At 38.4% G+C, this 18,442-nt stretch overlaps 2 long non-coding RNA genes across 2 annotated transcripts; one reads left to right on the forward strand and one right to left on the reverse strand.

Annotated features, from left to right (window-relative positions):
- The first annotated feature begins 3,819 nt into the window (after positions 1–3,819).
- On the forward strand, positions 3,820–5,183 carry LOC145803230 (uncharacterized). The gene is made up of 2 exons (XR_014345356.1): positions 3,820–4,094; positions 4,801–5,183. It is a non-coding gene; the product is annotated as an uncharacterized LOC145803230 (long non-coding RNA).
- Positions 5,184–5,575: 392 nt separating this feature from the next.
- LOC145803231 (uncharacterized) lies at positions 5,576–8,138 on the reverse strand. Its single transcript, XR_014345357.1, has 2 exons — positions 7,762–8,138; positions 5,576–5,953 (listed from the first exon to the last, which is right to left on the reverse strand). It is a non-coding gene; the product is annotated as an uncharacterized LOC145803231 (long non-coding RNA).
- Between the last annotated feature and the right edge of the window lie 10,304 nt (positions 8,139–18,442).

Here is an 18,442-nt window from a genome sequence, read left to right on the forward strand (position 1 = left end):
CACTGCCCTCCTCATTCTGTTTTGCGTCTCTCTCTTCATCCTTCTCCCTCGTCTCTTTTTCAGTATCCCACCTCCGGAATTGGGTTCCCGCTGTGTAGCAGGTTGCTGTGAGGTTCAATAGAGGCGTATTCCAAGTTTTTTTTTTTTTTGATAATTCGAATCATTCATATTGTAAGATTCGTTATATAAATTATTCATGCGAAAAATTAAGTAAATTAAACATTTGTAACCTCATAATAAGAGCACATCTGTTTTTAAAAAATAAACAGTTAACATGATTTTAATAATTTTTTAAAACAATTAAAACTTGATCACGGGGTTATGGATATCCGATTAATTTGATTTTTTATATGAATAATATATTCGACAAATCTTACAATATAAACAGTTCAGATCATTAAAATACAATCAAAAAATTACCTCTACTGTACCTCACAGCAAGGCTACTATGTCATAAGGTACAACAACAACCATCAGTCCCCACCACCACAATTCAATACTCAATTCTCTCATTTCTAGAACATTCTCATTCTCTCTTTTTTCCCAAAAGTAGTCTCTCTCTCCGTCCTTCTCCTTCGTCTCTATTTCAAAACTCCACCACCATCACTACCACTAGATGGAGAATAGAAGAAACTAAAAATCACATATCATTCTCTATCACAAATCCCTTCTCTCTCTTTTGTTTTTTTATTTCAATGGTGAATTTGGTTTGACAAAAAGGATTTGGCTTCTCATCTTGAGCGAGTATTTGGGTTTGGTAGGTTTATTTTAGAATCAATTTTAATGATTTGAATTGTTCATTTTTTTGAATTCATCGGATAGAATATTCATGTGGAAAATAAGATGATTGGATATCGATAACTATATGTCTGAATTATATTGATTTTTAAAAAATAGATGATAAATATAATTTTAAAAATAACCATTCATTTTTTATAATACAAATTTGATTCAAACATGTAGTTACCAATATCCGATCATATTAATTTTTTGCATGAATATTTTATTTAACAAGTCTTAAAAAAATAAACAGTTTAGATAATTGAAACGGGGATTTGTGTTGGGCTCTACAAACTTCTCAAGTTCTCCCATATTGAGATCTAAACATGGGAGACCCTAACCCTTACAAAAAAAGATTAACGCCTTGCTTGGCATGATTTAAAAAAATCAAAAAATTACTATCCTATTTAAGTCACATCATCTTATATAAGTCACATCACCTCTCTAACACATCACTTCAAACTCAACTCATATTTCATAAAAAGTCAAAAAATATACTTATTTAGATCATCCTAAACCACCCCTTATGTTTTGCTGGAAATGATGTGAAAGGAAGGGAAGAAACAGTTGATTTTGGATAAGTTGACAGATTTGACATTTGTCAAATTTGACAGTTGCCATATTGAATCATTAGAGAACTACTTTTTATCAAAGCTGTGATGCCTATAAAATGAATTATTCAAATCACTATCATGGATCTTCGAAGCCCACAAAGTGGAGTCTTGACCGATACCGAGAGGATGAAATCTTAAGGGGAACTGCTATAAAAATAAAAATAAAAAGAGGTCAAAATTGTTATAATTCAACACTTTTTTATTTTTTCCCTAAAATAAATGAAAAACACTAAAATCCAAGTTATGTGAACTTTTATTTTTAAGAAAGTTTTTAAGAGTATCTCTAATCTTTTATTTATTTTTTGTTTATCTAATTTGATTCTAAATTTGAATTAAAAATTTGATTCAATATGAATTACTGCAATCTTTTCATCAAATTTTTTTTCAAAATTTCTCTTGTATCATAAATTTCCATTTTCATCAAATTTGATGAAATAAGGATAAATTACAAATACACCCCCTAAGTATTGTTTAAAATATTGATTGTCCCTTATGATTTAGAAAATTACAAATACCCCCTTGTTATAATTTCTTATTTAACAGAATTAACTAAAAAAATGAAATTCATAATTTCTCTCTTATACAATAATAAGATCATCTAAATTATTAATTGAAATATATTTTTAATATCATTAAAAATTGTTATTTGACCTGATGATTTATTAATAAATTGAACGATTTGTTATGAAATTAGAAACCTCAGGGGTGGAATGTAATTTCAAGAACTACAGGAGCAATTCATATTTTAATTAAATCTCAAGGGGTGTATTTGTAATTTACCCAAAAACAAAGTATCTTCAATGCATTATCTTTCTAAGTTTTCACGAAATTTAAATTTGATGGAAAAAAATGACACTTCTTTAATCTAGGCACCGTTTGGGAAGAGTTAAAGTAGGCTTTTTTGGCTATTTTAGTCACAAAAGACAAAATAGGCAATTTTAGTCACAAAAAATAAAATATCATATTCAACCCATAATCATCACACTCTTCTCTAAAAAAAAAGTCAAAAAATCAAAAAATTCATTCCAAACTAAACTTTTTAGCCCAGGTTAAAATAGTTAAAAAACTAACCCACTTCCCAAACCAACCCTTAATAAACATTTGATAAAAAAATAAAAATATTTTTTAACGTAAAGGATTACTGATGTTTTTACTATGCTCCTTTTTCTATTATTAATTTTGAAATCAACTTCATAAAAAATAAAAAATTTAAAAATAAATAAAAATAAAAAATCTACGTGCAGAAAGAGTTAAAAACAACGATTAACAAGAATGAGTAAATAAAAGCAGTGAAAAGAAAAATTATCGAAAAAAAAATAGAGTACCAAACGTCAAGGTACGGAACAATCTGTTGTCTTTAAGAAATGATTTCGTCTCCACTCGGTGCAGATGGACTTTTGGCGGTCGTTCTCCAAGATTCAATGATGTGCGCTTATCAATCAAGGCTATGTACTCGTGTATAGAATAGTCCAAGGAAACAGAAAATAGAAATTAGAGAATATGACAGACTATTTTGTAGGACTGAGTAAGAGATGTAAAATTCGTAATTCGATCGAGTCTAGTTTAATTTAGTAAGTTTGAATTGATTTTTTGAATTCGTAGTTTGGTTCTAGATTGAAAAATTAAAAATTCGTAATTTACGGATTGATTCCGGATTGAATCCCACAATTCTGGATTGGAACCGATCCGGACCATATATAAATAGTCTATATTTTTATTATACACCCTCCAGTATAGTATCTTCTCTTATTTCATATAAAACTTAAATAAAAAACTAAACTTGCATAGTATCTTCTTTTATTACTTTTGTTAGCTAGTTTTTAGTGTTAATTTGTAATAGTCTAAATACTTATTGTGGAACTAGTTTTCTTATGGTTATTTAAATTCTAGAACAATTTGTCGCTATTACGAAAAAACATGTTGCTATTGTGAAATTAATATGATGTTATATTTATATTTTTATGAAATTAAAGTGTTATATATATATATATATATATTGTTATTTAATTATATAAATCCCTGATCCTAAACCGATCCAATCCGTGTTTAAATAGATTGATTCGAATTGGTTTCACAATTTAAACGGATTGGATTGGTTACAATTTTTTAGGATCCGTAGATAACGGATTGATCATAATTTTACTCCAATCTGATCCAATCCAAATCATATTCACCCCTACTAATTTTGTTTATATTCGGCAAAATGTTTATACTCAAAGCTAGGAGGAAAAGGAAACAAAATTATATATAGGGATTTTTATTAATAAATCCATTTTAGAGTTGTTATAACCCATTAAGTCCACAAAGGAATATTATAACCTGATTAGTCCCATATACTTTTCTTTTTATTCCATAAAATCCATTTTTCTAATTTTATATTTTTACATGGACTATTATGCCCTTATATATATATATATATATATACACTGTGTTAATACATAACACGTTCCTGTGATTTCGTCATTCAATTTTGGCAGTTTTTATCATTCTAATTCAAATGGATACATTTCTATCTTGCATGCTATCATTCTATCGTTCTGAGACTTTGATGTGCTAGGGTTTCATTGTTGCTCTGGTTCGGTGATTTTCAAGTGAAGACGACGAATTTCATATTGTTCGATTTTCACATTTTCTGGAGTATAACTACTTCAAAGTGGTTGTTTTCGAGTTTCTGGACAATTGTAGGATTGCATGATTAAGGTTAGTATCATTTTGGTTATGAATACATGTTCACTTTATGTTTTGATTTCTATGATGGATCAGATGCTCTGTTTTTTTATTGCTATGGATCGGATGCTCTGGTTTTTCAATTACATGCATCATACGTGGTACTGTGGAGGGGAGGTCGTTCAGATTATGTGAAGAATGTTATAATATTCCTTTTACTTTGATGTATCCATAATGAGGCTCTGTGTGAATGATATAATTCAGAGTTTATGAATCAATGTAAATGTTTACATCGTGGTCATGTGGAGGGAAGGTCATCAGATTAGTGTTGAATGTTGATCTGCTATAGTTCAGAGTTTGTGGAACAATGTGAATGTTTACATCATGTTAGTGTTACGTGAAGAATGTGGATGTTTGCATTTTACTTTGATGTTTGCTTAATGAGGCTCTGTATGGGTGATATAATTCAGAGTATATGTGGCAATGTAAATGTTTACATCGTGGTAATATTATGTGAATAATGTGGATGTTCTCACTTTACTTTGATATTTGCTTAATGAGGCTTTGTGTGGATGATATAATTCAGAGTATATATATCAATGTGAATATTCACATCTTGTTAATGTGAATTATGGATGTAACACTTGAACTGTACATGTATTCATCTAATTTTTGCATAATGTGAATTTTCATATCGATTTGGATATTTGTTGATTGTTGTGTTGTTGTGTTTTTACAGGAGATGAATACCTTTATGATGTTGGTGTATACATATGGTTGCAGTACCACTGTAATAAATGCTGCCCACGCATTGTGTTATTCGCATTTGGTAGACTGTTTGTGTGAAAAATGGGGGGAGTTGTCTGCTGGTTCTATTTCATTGTTCTGTCGGTTGGCAAAGATTGTGTCAGTTGGCAAAGATTGTGTTACAATAAGATTACGTTGCGTTGGCAAATATACTAATGCATTAGTATTTGATTTGTGTTTTGTTTTTAATTTTTTAAGGTACCAATCTGATGTTTATGTTATTGTGTTTTGGATGAATGCATGGTGTTAACTTTCACACTTGTGTAATATAATCACATTATGTGAATAATTGCACATGAGTTGAAATTTTAAACATTTCTGTGGTGTGAATGTTCACTTTCTTGTTACTGTTAACAACATCAAAGTAGATGACATGAACGTTTACATCAATGTAACCATTCACATCATCAACTCAGAAGATGTGAATATTCATGACATCGTTGTTGTCATTCAAATAACCAGAAGCTGTGATGTGAATATTCACATCATCAAATTAATAGATGTGAATATTGACTTGTGTTAAGAAATATCATATTCACACCTGTCATATTGTGTTACACGAACACTTTAAACAATATTCATATCCATGTAGTATGGTTTAAAACATAAGAAAGTGTACGATCATTCTGTGATATGAACATTCACATCATGTCATGTGTCAGAAAAAAAAAAAAAATACAATCTCAATGTGCATGACCAACGCAAAATAGCCCTGAAAATTCATATACATATATTAACTGAAAAATATCTGTACAAGCAGTTATATGGACTTGATTTACAATTAAGCTAGTCTGCTCCAATATGTAAAACCTATTGACACTAAATTGTCTTCAATGTGGATAACAGATTTGGGTAACAGTGATAGGTGGACACCCCCCACCTATAGGTTTTCACATTGCACTGTCTTTCTGTGGTTCAAAAAAATGTGTACTAATGAGACTCTTATTTGACACCATTTAAAGCGATCCAGGCTGGCAACAATGTCTTTACGGTATACATGCGCCCTCATGATGTAATGAGTCTCTTATTTGGCTTTGGCACGGGATTCGTCTCTCTTTCGCTTGCCATAAAATCTATGGGAAGACCTGGGTATTCAAATAAGAACATTTAATTGGCTGAAAAATAGAGGATGGAACCAAAAGCACTAAACAACATTCAACAATCAACAGTGACAGTAATCTCAGCATTCACATCATTGTACACTGATGTAAATGTTTACATCAGTGTATACTAATGTTAGTTTACCCAGTATAGTACTGTGGATGTTTACATCATCTGTGTTTGCAAAATCAATTACGAAAACATCAAAAGTTATAGGGCAATGTAAATGTTTACATGGGTGATCACATTATGTTATCATTGGCTGAAAATCAAAGGGTGTAACCAACAGTACAAACAACACCCAACAACACAAACAAATATGACATTGATGTGACAATGTGAATATTTACATCATATTCCATCACATTGTTGAGTGAAGATTGGGGGTTCTGTGGACATCAACAATCAACAATATCAACAGCGACAGTAATGTGAACATTCACATCGTTATACACTGATGTGAATGTTCACATCAGTGTCTAGTAATGTAAGTTTAGCTAGTAATCAACAATAATGTGAATGTTCACATCATCTATGTTTACAAAATCAATTACGAAAACAACAACAGTTACAGGGCAATGTAAATATTTATATGGGTGATTACATTATGTTATCATTTGCTAAAAATCATTGGGTGGAACCAACAGCACCAAACAATACCCAACAACACCCAACAACACAAACAAGTATGACATTGATGTGACAATGTGAATATTTACATCATATTTCATCACATTGTTGAGTGAAGTTTGGAGGTTCTGTAGACATCAACAATCAACAATATCAACAGTGACAGTAATGTGAACATTCACATCGTTATACACTGATGTGAATGTTTACATCAGTGTCTAGTAATGTAAGTTTAGCCAGTAATCAACACTAATGCGAATGTTCACATCATCTGTGTTTACAAAATCAATTACAAAAACAACAAAAGTTGTAAGGCAACGTAAATGTTTACATGGGTGATCACATTATGTTATCATTGGCTGAAAATCAAAGGGTGGAACCAACAGCACCAAACAACACCCAACAACACAAACAAGTATGACATTGATGTGACAATGTGAATATTTACATCATATTCCATCACATTGTTGAGTGAAGATTGGAGGTTCTGTGGACATCAACAATCAACAATATCAACAGTGACAATTCACATCAGTGTCTAGTAATGTAAGTTAGCCAATAATCAACAATAATGTGAATGTTCACGTCATCTGTGTTTACAAAATCAATTACGAAAACAACAACAGTTACAGGGCAATGTAAATGTTTATATGGGTGATCACATTATGTTATCATTTGCTAAAAATCATTGGGTGGAACCAACAGCACCAAACAACACCCAACAATACAAACAAGTATGACATTGATGTGACAATGTGAATATTTACATCATATTCCATCACATTGTTGAGTGAAGGTTGGAGGTTCTGTGGACATCAACAATCAAACAATATCAACAGTGACAGTAATGTGAACATTTACATCATTATACACTGATGTGAATGTTCACATCAGTATCTACTAATGTAAGTTCACCCAGTAATCAATACTAATAGGAATGTTCAGATCATTATACACTGATGTGAATGTTCACATCAGTGTCTACTAATGTAAGTTTACCCAGTAATCAACACTAATGGAAATTTTCACATCATCTATGTTTACAAAATCAATTCCGAAAACATCTATGTTTATAAATTCAAATCTGAAAACCAGAAGATGGATGTATACATCGGTGATCACATTATGATTGAAAAGCAGAAGGGGGAATGGTATTGCTTACTTTTGTTCCTCATGGTGGGTGGGTATGGTCACTCTCAATGGATGAAATAAACTCAATCCAACGACGAAGAAGCACCCTCCTTCCGATGTGAACCTTTGCAGCAGTGAGATGAAGAGGAATCTGGGGTCGACAGTGGACGATGACGATGTTGATTGGACGATGTGAATCTAGAGTTACTGGAGGCGATGTGAATCTGGTTTCCTGATTCAGTTTTTGTTTTGGAAATTTTGTAGATTGAATAGTTGGAATGGGAATGGGTTTTGGTAGAATCGATTACACGCGGGAGAGGCGAAGGAGGGGTATTTCGTCCTTTTACAATTAATGGACCTAATGGAATATTCAGAAATAGTTTGGGTTTTATGGAATAAAACAGTTACAAATAGGATTTATCAAAAAAGAGCCCATATATATATGGATTTCCCAACAAAAAAAAATCTGTTAAATTATGTTAAGGGCTAATCGACTCCAAAATCAAGATTAAACTAAAAAGGAAAAGGAATAAATGACTTAAAATTATAAAGAAAATATTTTTAAAAATGTTATTTTGAATTCACAAGCCAGTGTGCGAGTATATATATATATATAAATAAATTTGAAGCATCTCCAATAATAAAGACAAACAAAACAAAGGCTATTCATCAATTATTTGATAAAACACACTATAATTTTATTTTGGCCTTGTTTGGTTTGTGTTTCCCAAAAATTTTTGGGAAAAATTCTCTACAAATAAGTTTTCAAAAGTAATCAAACCAAACAAATTTTTCCAAAAAAATTTCCCAAAACTTGTTTGGTTTATAAGTTTTCCAAACAAATCTCTCTCTTATACACATCAAATCAATCACTTTTTCCAAAACATTCTCTCAAAATAATTTTCCAAAACATCTTTTGAAAAAAACCAAACCAAATAACTTTTCGTACTTTTTATCTCTAAAACTCATCTCCCAAACTCAAACTAAACATACCCTTTATTTTTAAAAAGCATTCAAAAATAAATTTCTAATGATAAACAAACATGTTCTACGTGTGTCTGATTGATTAAATTAAATACATTTTGTTACAACAACAACCAAAACTTGAAACACTTTTATTTATGTCTACTTCATTATCTTTATCTTTGGCTTATTTTGAGAAGATGGTAAAAAATGACTTTTTAATTTTTAACCAAGTTTTTGGCTTTTTTAGACAAATGATTTGAGAAGTTGATAAAAAGTGACTTTTGACTTTTTTGATTAATGTTTGTTTATGATGTCAAATCATAATAAAATGACTAAACTACCCCAATTTATTTAAAATATTTACAACTTCACCTATGTAACACATTTTGACCAATGAGGGTAAAATTATAATTTCACCGTTGGTTAAAAACTAACTTCTCAAATGAAAAAAAAAAACAAAAAAGTCAACTTTTAACTTTTGCTACTAACCAAAAAAAGCGACTACAAACCATGTTGCCAAAATAGGCCTTTGATTTTTTACTTTTCTTACTGGTACGACATCCCTCACTCCCTCCCTCACATACAACTCATTCATAAATCGAACATGAGCTTCATCATCTATTTATAATCTCTCTTGATAACTCTTCCAACACCCTTACCAATAAAATTGTCTCTCTCGAAGTTTGATACTTCTACAGACAACTAAAATGTGCTGGAATGTTCTTACCACCCTAGAAGTGAAATATGGTATAAGAAGGTGAACCATTATTTTGGTGTAATTATCTTGAGGTTTAAAAAAGAATTACATTGAACTTTAAAAATTTGGTGTAATTACCTTAAATTACTTTAAAATTTTAAATTATATAACATCTAATTATATTTTTATCACTAATTTGTTAGTTATATAAAAGAAAAAAAAAATAGCTTGTTTGGTTTTGTGAGAGGGTAATTTGTATGAATAAATTGGGCCGAGATTGGGTAATGGGCCACTTTGGGCCGTAGTAAGGAAGGCAGAGTAAAGTGGCTTTTTTCATTAGCTCGGTCCAAGAAGGCCTTGTTGTTATCTTGGTTGCCACGGCCAAATTGGTTAGTTCGGTCATGGCATGCAAAGCCGAGGTAGAAGTGAGGAAGTATACTGAGCCCTCTTCATGACTTGGTTTTGGGTTAGTTCGGCTTAAGCTCTTCTATGGATAGCTCGGTCTTGGCATATGAAGCCGAGATAGGGGAAAAGCAAGGAATAGCCGAACTAACAAATTAGATCGGTCGCTCCAGTTAGTCTAGCATGGCAATGTTATTTCGGTTGTATGGTAGTCCGGTCATGGTATAACCATCTCACTTGGTTTAAGTAGTGAGGGGGGTGTTGAAGGATAAGCATTATCCTTTGGGAGTATGAATCCTAGGAGGACTCTACATGGAGGAGTAAGAGTCCTACTTGGATTGTGTCACACGGAACCTATAAAAGCTCACAAACATCACCTATGGAGAGGTAACACTACTTTGATTCCTGAATACACAGAGCTTTTGTCTACTTGTCCATTTTGCTGACTTAGGCATCGGAGAGGTTTCCGGCATACACCCGCCGGCTAGCTCACGTTTGTGTTTTCAGGGAGTAAAGCGACGGCGTACAGAGGAGTGCAGACTTGATCAACAGGATTATACGGGAAGGTTTATTTATTTCCCGTATAATTGGCGCCGTTTGTGGGAAAAAGACACAGAACAAAACCTCTTGATCAAGCTTCTCCTTTATAGAAGTAATGGCGCACAACGAAGATTTGCCGCAGTCCGCCATCGACGGACAAACACCAGAGGGGGGTGCAAGGCGCGAAGGCCTACCTTCTATCCCTCCCATGGCGGACTTGGAGCCACAGCGACAAAATCCTAGGAGGGATACAAGGGGGAGGAGGTGGACTAACAGCCCCCGTCACTCTCGTTGACGAAGTCCTGACAGACAAAGGCAGAGGATTGATCCTCAAATTCTGGAGGACCGCGTAAAGGAGCAAGATGAATTAATAAGGAAGATGGCGGTGGACATGGAGGCCATGAAACGCCAGATAAAGGGAAAAGAAGTGGCGACAAGAGAGGGGCACAAAAGCAAAACGCCCATTCGCCGCTCAGAAGACCGTAGAAAGTATTCCACACCATCACAAGCAGAAAGTAGGAGCCTCAGGACAGGCGATACTCAATCCAGAACCTCCAGAGCTCGTTTCTCCAGGTCGGAGAGAACGAGATCAGTAAGGTCTTACACAGAGGGAAGTACCTATCGACCCTCGCGCTCGCACCAGACATCATCCAGATAAACGGAGTTGCCCAAATCATCTGATTTGCGGATCATGCTGGAAGAAAGGGCACGTTTGAAGGAAGATACTAGGGCGCGCGACCCTCGCAGGGTATCTGCCCTTCAGCGGTTGGCTCCTCAGATGCATGAAAGCGTTGAAGTTGGAATGCCATTACCGCACCCTGCCTACGAACCAACGGACAAAGCATTAGCAAGGCTGCAGACCTCGCCGTTCGTTCCGGCAATAGAAAACGCGCCCCTACCTTCAGGCTTCATTCAGCCCAAATTTACCACATACGAGGGGAAGACGGACCCTTACATACACCTAAGCCACTTCCGCCAGGTGATGGCGGTATATCGGCGAAACAAGGCTTTGATGTGCATCCTCTTCCCATCAAGCCTTGGTAATCTAGGTTTAACTTGGTTCGAAAAACTTCCAGAAGGCAGCATAGCCTCCTGGGCACAATTGGCGGAGGCGTTCGTCACGAGGTTCAGAACGAACACCAAAACCCCGGTGGAGATTGACCAATTACTCTCCATCGACATGGGTGAAAAAGAGACACTAAGATCCTACAATAGTCGTTACTGGGAGACATTTAACCAGATTGGGGACTGCCCCACCAATCTCGCCATTGCACAGTACAAAAGAGGTCTTCCAGTCAGAAACAGACTAAGGGACTCAATCATCATGACACCACCCCTCACCATGGAGGCCTTGATGGAAAGAGTGCATCAGCACATCAGGGTGGAAGAGGATGACGCCCGTGTTAAGGCAAAATCTGGCACGACTGCAGTACCAGATAAAAAGACCACAGCAAAAATCAACGCGGTAGAACGTCCAAACAAAAACGGACGAGGCAGGCGAGACAACAGGGAAGACCAGGATAAAAGATGGTTGAGAATCCGTACTGCCATAACCACGGTATTCAAGAAGCCGATCTATCGGATTCTGAGTGAAATACGCGATGAGCCTTTCGTCAGATGGCCAACTAAACTAGGCGAAGCACAGAAAGACTACGACGAAAGGTCACGATGCACCTTCCACAAAGAAAAGGGGCATCGCACTGAAAATTGTATGCCATTGAGACAACATCTGGAAGAGTTGGTGGCAGCCGGTCACTTGGATAAATACATTGAAAGAGGGACGCAACCAGTCCCCTAGGATCACAATCACCCTAATGGAATGCCAATTGACGTCCCACCTCAAGGTGTAATCAATGTGATACATGGAGTATTCGAACCTGAGCGTGTATGCGAGCTCAGAGGATCGATCAAGAAGGCTGAGCACTTAAGGGAGGTACTAAGTGCCCAACCTACCATCAAAAAGGGGAGAACAGAGGCCACGAACGTCATGTCTTTTTCAGACAAGGACTTGGAAAGAATATATTGCCCCCACAACGATGCACTGGTCGTCACCCTCCGTATCAAGGATTATGACGTCAAACGAATTCTGATAGACCAAGGCAGCTCGTGTGAGATAATGTATTACGACACCTTCAAACAACTGAAATTGGAGGACAAAGACCTGGCACCGGCTGTATTCCTCCTGATCGGATTCAACTCAATGCCAGAATGGCCAGTCAGCAAAATTATCCTGCCAGTCAGGACAGGAAGCGTGACAAAACAAATGGAATTTTGGGTATTGAAAGTCCCTTCCACTTACAACATAATCTTGGGAAGAACATGGCTCCATGCCATGAAATAGGTAGCATCATCCTACCATCAAGTAATGCGGTTCCCCAACGGAACTGGAGTAATTGAAGAGGTCTTTGGAGACCAGATTATGTCTAAACAATGCTTTGTCACGGCCAATGGCAGCCGCGCTGCCAAGGGATATGTACATTCGGTGGAAGAACCTGAGAGTAATGAACTGTTCGCAGAAGTCGGCAGAGCAGCTGATCAAAAAGTGGTGGAAGATTTGGTAGAGGTGAGAATAGATGAAAAGAACCCGGATAAGTTCTTTTTGCTCGGTTCGTCGTTGTCTAGCACTGAGAGATTGGAGGTCTTGGAATTTTTGACCTCTAACATCGAAGTGTTCGCCTGGACACCCTACGACATGCCAGGCATTGATCCAAACTTCATCTGTCACCAACTTAATGTCCACTTATCTGCCTGACCAATCATTCAGCGCACTCGCAGATCGGCACTCCACCACGCCGAGATAGTGACAGAAGAGGTGGGAAATCTGCTAGAGGCAGGAGCTATCAAAGAGGTGCACTACCCCAAATGGATTTCCAACACAGTCGTGGTACCAAAGAAGAATAGCAAATGGCGTGTCTGCGTCGACTATAAGACAGTCAACAAAGCATGCCCAAAGGACAGCTTCCCCCTACCACGGATAGATCAACTAGTAGACCTGACGGCGGGGCACAACCGACTTAGCTTTCTGGATGCGTACAGAGGCTACCATTAGATTGCCATGTACGAACTAGACCAGGAGGGCACGTCCTTTACCACTCCAAGAGGACTCTATTGCTATAAGGTCATGCCCTTTGGCCAAAAGAACGCAGGGGCAACATTCCAGAAAATGGTCACCAAGATGTTTGAGCCGTTGTTAGGCAAAACAATGGAGGCTTACATCGACGACATGGTGGTCAAAACCAAAGACGAGAACGACCATCTAAGGGACCTAGGTGAGATGTTTCAGATTCTGAAGAAGCACAAGTTGCGCCTTAATGCATCCAAGTGTGCGTTCGGTGTGGGATCTGGCAAATTCCTAGGCTTCCTAGTGACCAACCGGGGTATTGTGGCAGACCCATCCCAGATCAAAGCTATTCAGAACCTAGAGAGGCCTAACTCAGTAAAAGAAGTGCAGCATCTCACCGGCATGGCAGCTGCACTCAACCGATTCATTAGCCGGTCGTCAGACAGACTACGATCATTTTTTTAAGCATTGAATGCCAAGTTCCAGTGGGATGAAGAATGCGACCGAGCTCTAGAAAGCTTGAAGGAATACATGTCTTCTCCACCATTGCTGGTCACCCCGATACCTGGAGAAGAACTCTTCCTATACCTCGCAGTCTCTCAGCACGCTATTAGCGCAGTGTTGGTCCGTGCGGAAGGAATTCAATATCTGCCCATCTATTATGTCATCAAGACATTGCTGGGTGCTGAAACAAGGTATTTGCCACTGGAAAAACTGGCATTGGCCTTAATGATGGCCTCAAGGAAGTTGTCGCACTACTTTCATGCCCACACCATAGTTGTCCTCACAGCTTTTCCATTAAAAGCTCTGTTTGAGAGGAAAAACTTTTCAGGGTGAATCTTAAAGTGGGCAGTAGAGTTGGGACAATTTGACATCAAGTTCCAATCCAGAACCGCAATAAAGGCCCAAGCTTTGGCAGACTTTGTCGCAGAATTCACCCCAGGAAGTCATCATATCTGCCCAGTCGACCTGACTGATACAACCAAACCAGGAATAGAAGTTGACGCTGGAATAGCGCAACCCCTGGTATAGGATATTCAGTCAGACCCCTTGGCAGACCAGAGTAAAGACAGCAACGAAAAAGCAAACCATGCTACACCAAGCCAAGACTCACCAACAAATAAAGACTTGGTACAATCAGATAGCGAGGGGCAGACGACAAGCATGGACTTTGAAGAAAACACCAGCAATATTCTTGACCCCACAACATCATCTGACCTCTCCACTTGCTGGAAGTTGTTCGTTGGTGAGATGTGGAAGCACTTTGTGGATGGAGCATCCAACCGGCATGATGCAGGACTTGGAATAGTCTTCATCTCACCAGACGGCCTCATTGTAGAGCAAGTAATCAACCTTGGCTTCCCAGCATCAAACAACGAAGCGGAGTATGAAGCACTTCTAGCAAGACTCAAATCAGCATTCTACATGAAGGCCACCGAATTAATGGTCTACAGCGACTCACAGCTGGTGGTAAGCCAAATTTTTGGTGACTATGAAGCAAAGGATGACAAGATGGCCAAGTACCAAGAATTGGTAAGAACAGAGATCAAGAAATTTGAAGTAGTAAGGATAGAACAGATTGGCAGGGAGGAAAACAGCAGAGCAGACGAACTAGCAGGCTTTGCGTCAATGGCAGATACATCCATCCCTCACCCACTACTAATTAACTACCTACCGAGGCCAAGCATTGAAGACCCCGAAGTAGAAGAGGTATGTTACGCCGAACTAGGCCCCTCATGGATGGATTCCATTATACTGTTCTTAAAAGACGACATCTTACCGGAAGACAAGAAAGAAGCCAACAAAATTCGCGCAAAGTCGCAGCGATTCTGGCTCTCCCCATCCATGGCGTTATACAAAAAGTCATTCTCAGGACCTTATCTAAAATGTGTCCACTCCAGCAAAGTAGAAGCATTCTTGTTCGAAATACACGAAGGGGTGTGCGGAAGCCACCAAGGAGGAAGATCGTTAGCTTACAGAGCCATTTCGCAAGGATACTGGTGGCCATACATGCAAGAAGACTCAGAGAAGTATGTGAAAAAGTGTGAGAAATGTCAGAAGTTCACACATCAAATACATCAGCCGGCTAGAGAACTCCTACCACTGACCAGCCCATGGCCCTTTGCAATGTGGCGCTTGGACATAGTAGGACCACTTTCAACAGCGCCCGTAAACAGGAAGTTCTTTCTCGCAGCAACAGACTACTTCACAAAGTGAGTGGAGGCAGAAGCATTGGCATCAATCAAGGAAAAAGATGTGAAGAAGTTCGTCTGGCAGAATATCATTACTCGATTCGGCATACATAAAGCCCTGATATCAGACAACGGCACCCAGTTTGATGGCAGAATCTTTAGAGGCTTTTGCGAAGAATACAAGATAGAATTCTACAATTCTACACCAACATATCCTCAAGCAAATGGCCAAGCAGAAGCATCAAACAAGGTTGTCTTGGATGGACTGAAAAAAAGGTTAAAGAAGGTAAAAGGCAAGTGGGCAGAGGAACTTTCTCATGTTTTATGGGCTTACCGCACCACACCTCGACGATCAACAGGAGAAACACCATTTTCCTTAGCCTACGGCATGGAAGCAGTAATCCCACTGGAAGTTGGCCTCCCCACAATTAGAAGCGAAAATTTTGATCCAGACTTAAATGGAGAAGCCATAGCATTGGAGCTCGACCTTGCCGAAGAAAGAAGAGAAAGAGCACTAGTCCACATTGCCTTATATCAACAAGAGTTATCCAGGAAATACAACAAAACAGTGCATCCAAGGCAATTCAAGATCGAAGACTGGGTGCTGCACAAAGTGATGGGAAACACCCTGGTGCTAGGAGATGGCAAGCTAGGACCTAATTGGGAAGGTCCTTACAAAGTGGTTGGGTTAGCAGGCAAAGGGGCATACCACCTAGAAAACAAGGATGACAAAGCAATCCCTAGGCCATGGAACACCGCCAATCTCAAGTTATTTTATTTTTTAGCTTTCAAACATGTGTAATTTTTTCTTTCCTCAATAAAACAAGTCGATTCTTTTCAGCATAGTTGTTTTCTATAAAAGTTAGTGAGGTTAGGAACATTGCAAACATTTTACTCTAAGATGGCTGGAAAAACCAACTTAGAGGTTGGCTGGATTAAACTAACACCCTTTCTAAGCCCAGGATAAGGATCCAGGCTGCAGGACGTTTGATCGAAATAACCAAACACTTTACTTTAGGTTGGCTGGAAAAACCAATCTAAAAGTTGGCTAAAAAAACCAACACCCTTCCTAAGCCCAGGATAAGATCCAGGCTGCAGGACGTTTGGTCGGAATAACCAAACACTTTACTTTAGGTTGGCTGGAAAAACCAATCTAAAAGTTGGCTGGCAAAACCAACACCCTTCCTAAGCCCAGGATAAGGATCCAGTCTGCAGGACGTTTGGTCGGAATAACCAAACACTTTACTTTAGGTTGGCTGGAAAAACCAATCTAAAAGTTGGCTGGAAAAACCAACACCCTTCATAAGCCCAAGATAAGGATCCAAGCTGCAGGACGTTTGGTCGGAATAACCAAACACTCTACTTCAGGTTGACTGAAAAAACCAATCTAGAGGTTGACTGGATTAAACCAACTCTTAGTGCTCTTTAGCCAGGACATCGGCTAAAGAGTGGTTGGCTGGATTAAACCAACACTTGGTACTCTTTAGCCGAAGTAAGGACATCGGCTAAAGAGTGGTTGGCTGGATTAAACCAACTTTTGCTACTCTTTAGCCGAAGTAAGGACATCGGCTAAAGAGTGGTTGGCTGGATTAAACCAACTCTTGCTACTCTTTAGCCGAAGTATGGACATCAGCTAAAGAGTGGTTGGCTGGATTAAACCAACACTTGGTACTCTTTAGCCGAAGTAAGGACATCGGCTAAAGAGTGGTTGGCTGGATTAAACCAACTCTTGCTACTCTTTAGCCGAAGTAAGGACATCAGCTAAAGAGTGGTTGGCTGGATTAAACCAACACTTGGTACTCTTTAGCCAAAGTAACGACATCCGCTAAAGAGTGGTTGGCTGGTTTAAACCAACTCTTGGTACTCTTTAGCCGAAGTAAGGACATCGGCTAAAGAGTGGTTGGCTGGATTAAACCAACTCTTATTACTCTTCAGCCGAAATAAGGGTATAGGCTGAAGAATGGTTGACTGGATTAAACCACTCTTGGTACTCTTCAGCCGAAGTACGCATATCGGCTAAAGAGTGGTTGGCTTATAAGCTCAGTCAGATTGCTTAGCTAAGACCGGAATAAAGTATCTCGGTCGAAAAATATTGTGTTTCGTTCAAAGTTGCAGTCCGAAAGCAAGCAAAAATAGGAAAGCAAATCAAGATAACAGTTGGAACAAAAGAATGCATTGATTAAACTCAAAACAAGTACATAGGAGGGGCCACAGCCCGGTTACAAAAAAGGAAAAAAGAAGATACAAAATCAGTTAAAGAGATCGCCCAGATCAGCATCCAGCTCAACTTTGAGTCCGGTCTCAGCAGGAAGTTCGGTCGTCACCAGAATTCGGCCGAGCTCGGTTGAAACAAGCTCCTCTGGGTTCGGCTCAGCTGGAGACACAATTATAGCATCAGGTGCTGGGGGATTGGAGATCGCTGGAATTTGAGGAGTAGGCTGGCGACCAGGCTGGGAGTCGTCTTCAGAAGAAGAGCCGTCATCTCCACATTCTTCAAGAAATTGCTTCTGAAGATCGGCAGCATACTCCGCCAGTGAGGCCGAAATGAAGTACGGAGGAGCATTGTAGACCTCGGTGTCGGGCCCACAACCGAGCTGCTCCACAGCACCTCTCCAGCCGCACTTGAAGAATAAATCCTTTGCTGCTTCACATTGTTTGATATAAAGGGCTTCGCCCTCCTTGAAACCCCGGAGCTCGGCGTCTTCTGCCTTCTTCTTCAGCTCCGTTATCTCGGCATCCTTCTTACCTTCGAGCTTGACTAGCTCACGAAGGTACTTATCCTTCATCACAGCTAGGGCCTTTTGCTTGTCTGCATCGGCCGAGGTAACTAGTCCGGTCAGACGAGCTACCTCGG

The sequence above is a fragment of the Camellia sinensis genome, chromosome 11, assembly GCF_055761805.1.
Source record: "Camellia sinensis isolate YWXY chromosome 11, ASM5576180v1, whole genome shotgun sequence".
NCBI lineage: Eukaryota > Viridiplantae > Streptophyta > Magnoliopsida > Ericales > Theaceae > Camellia > Camellia sinensis.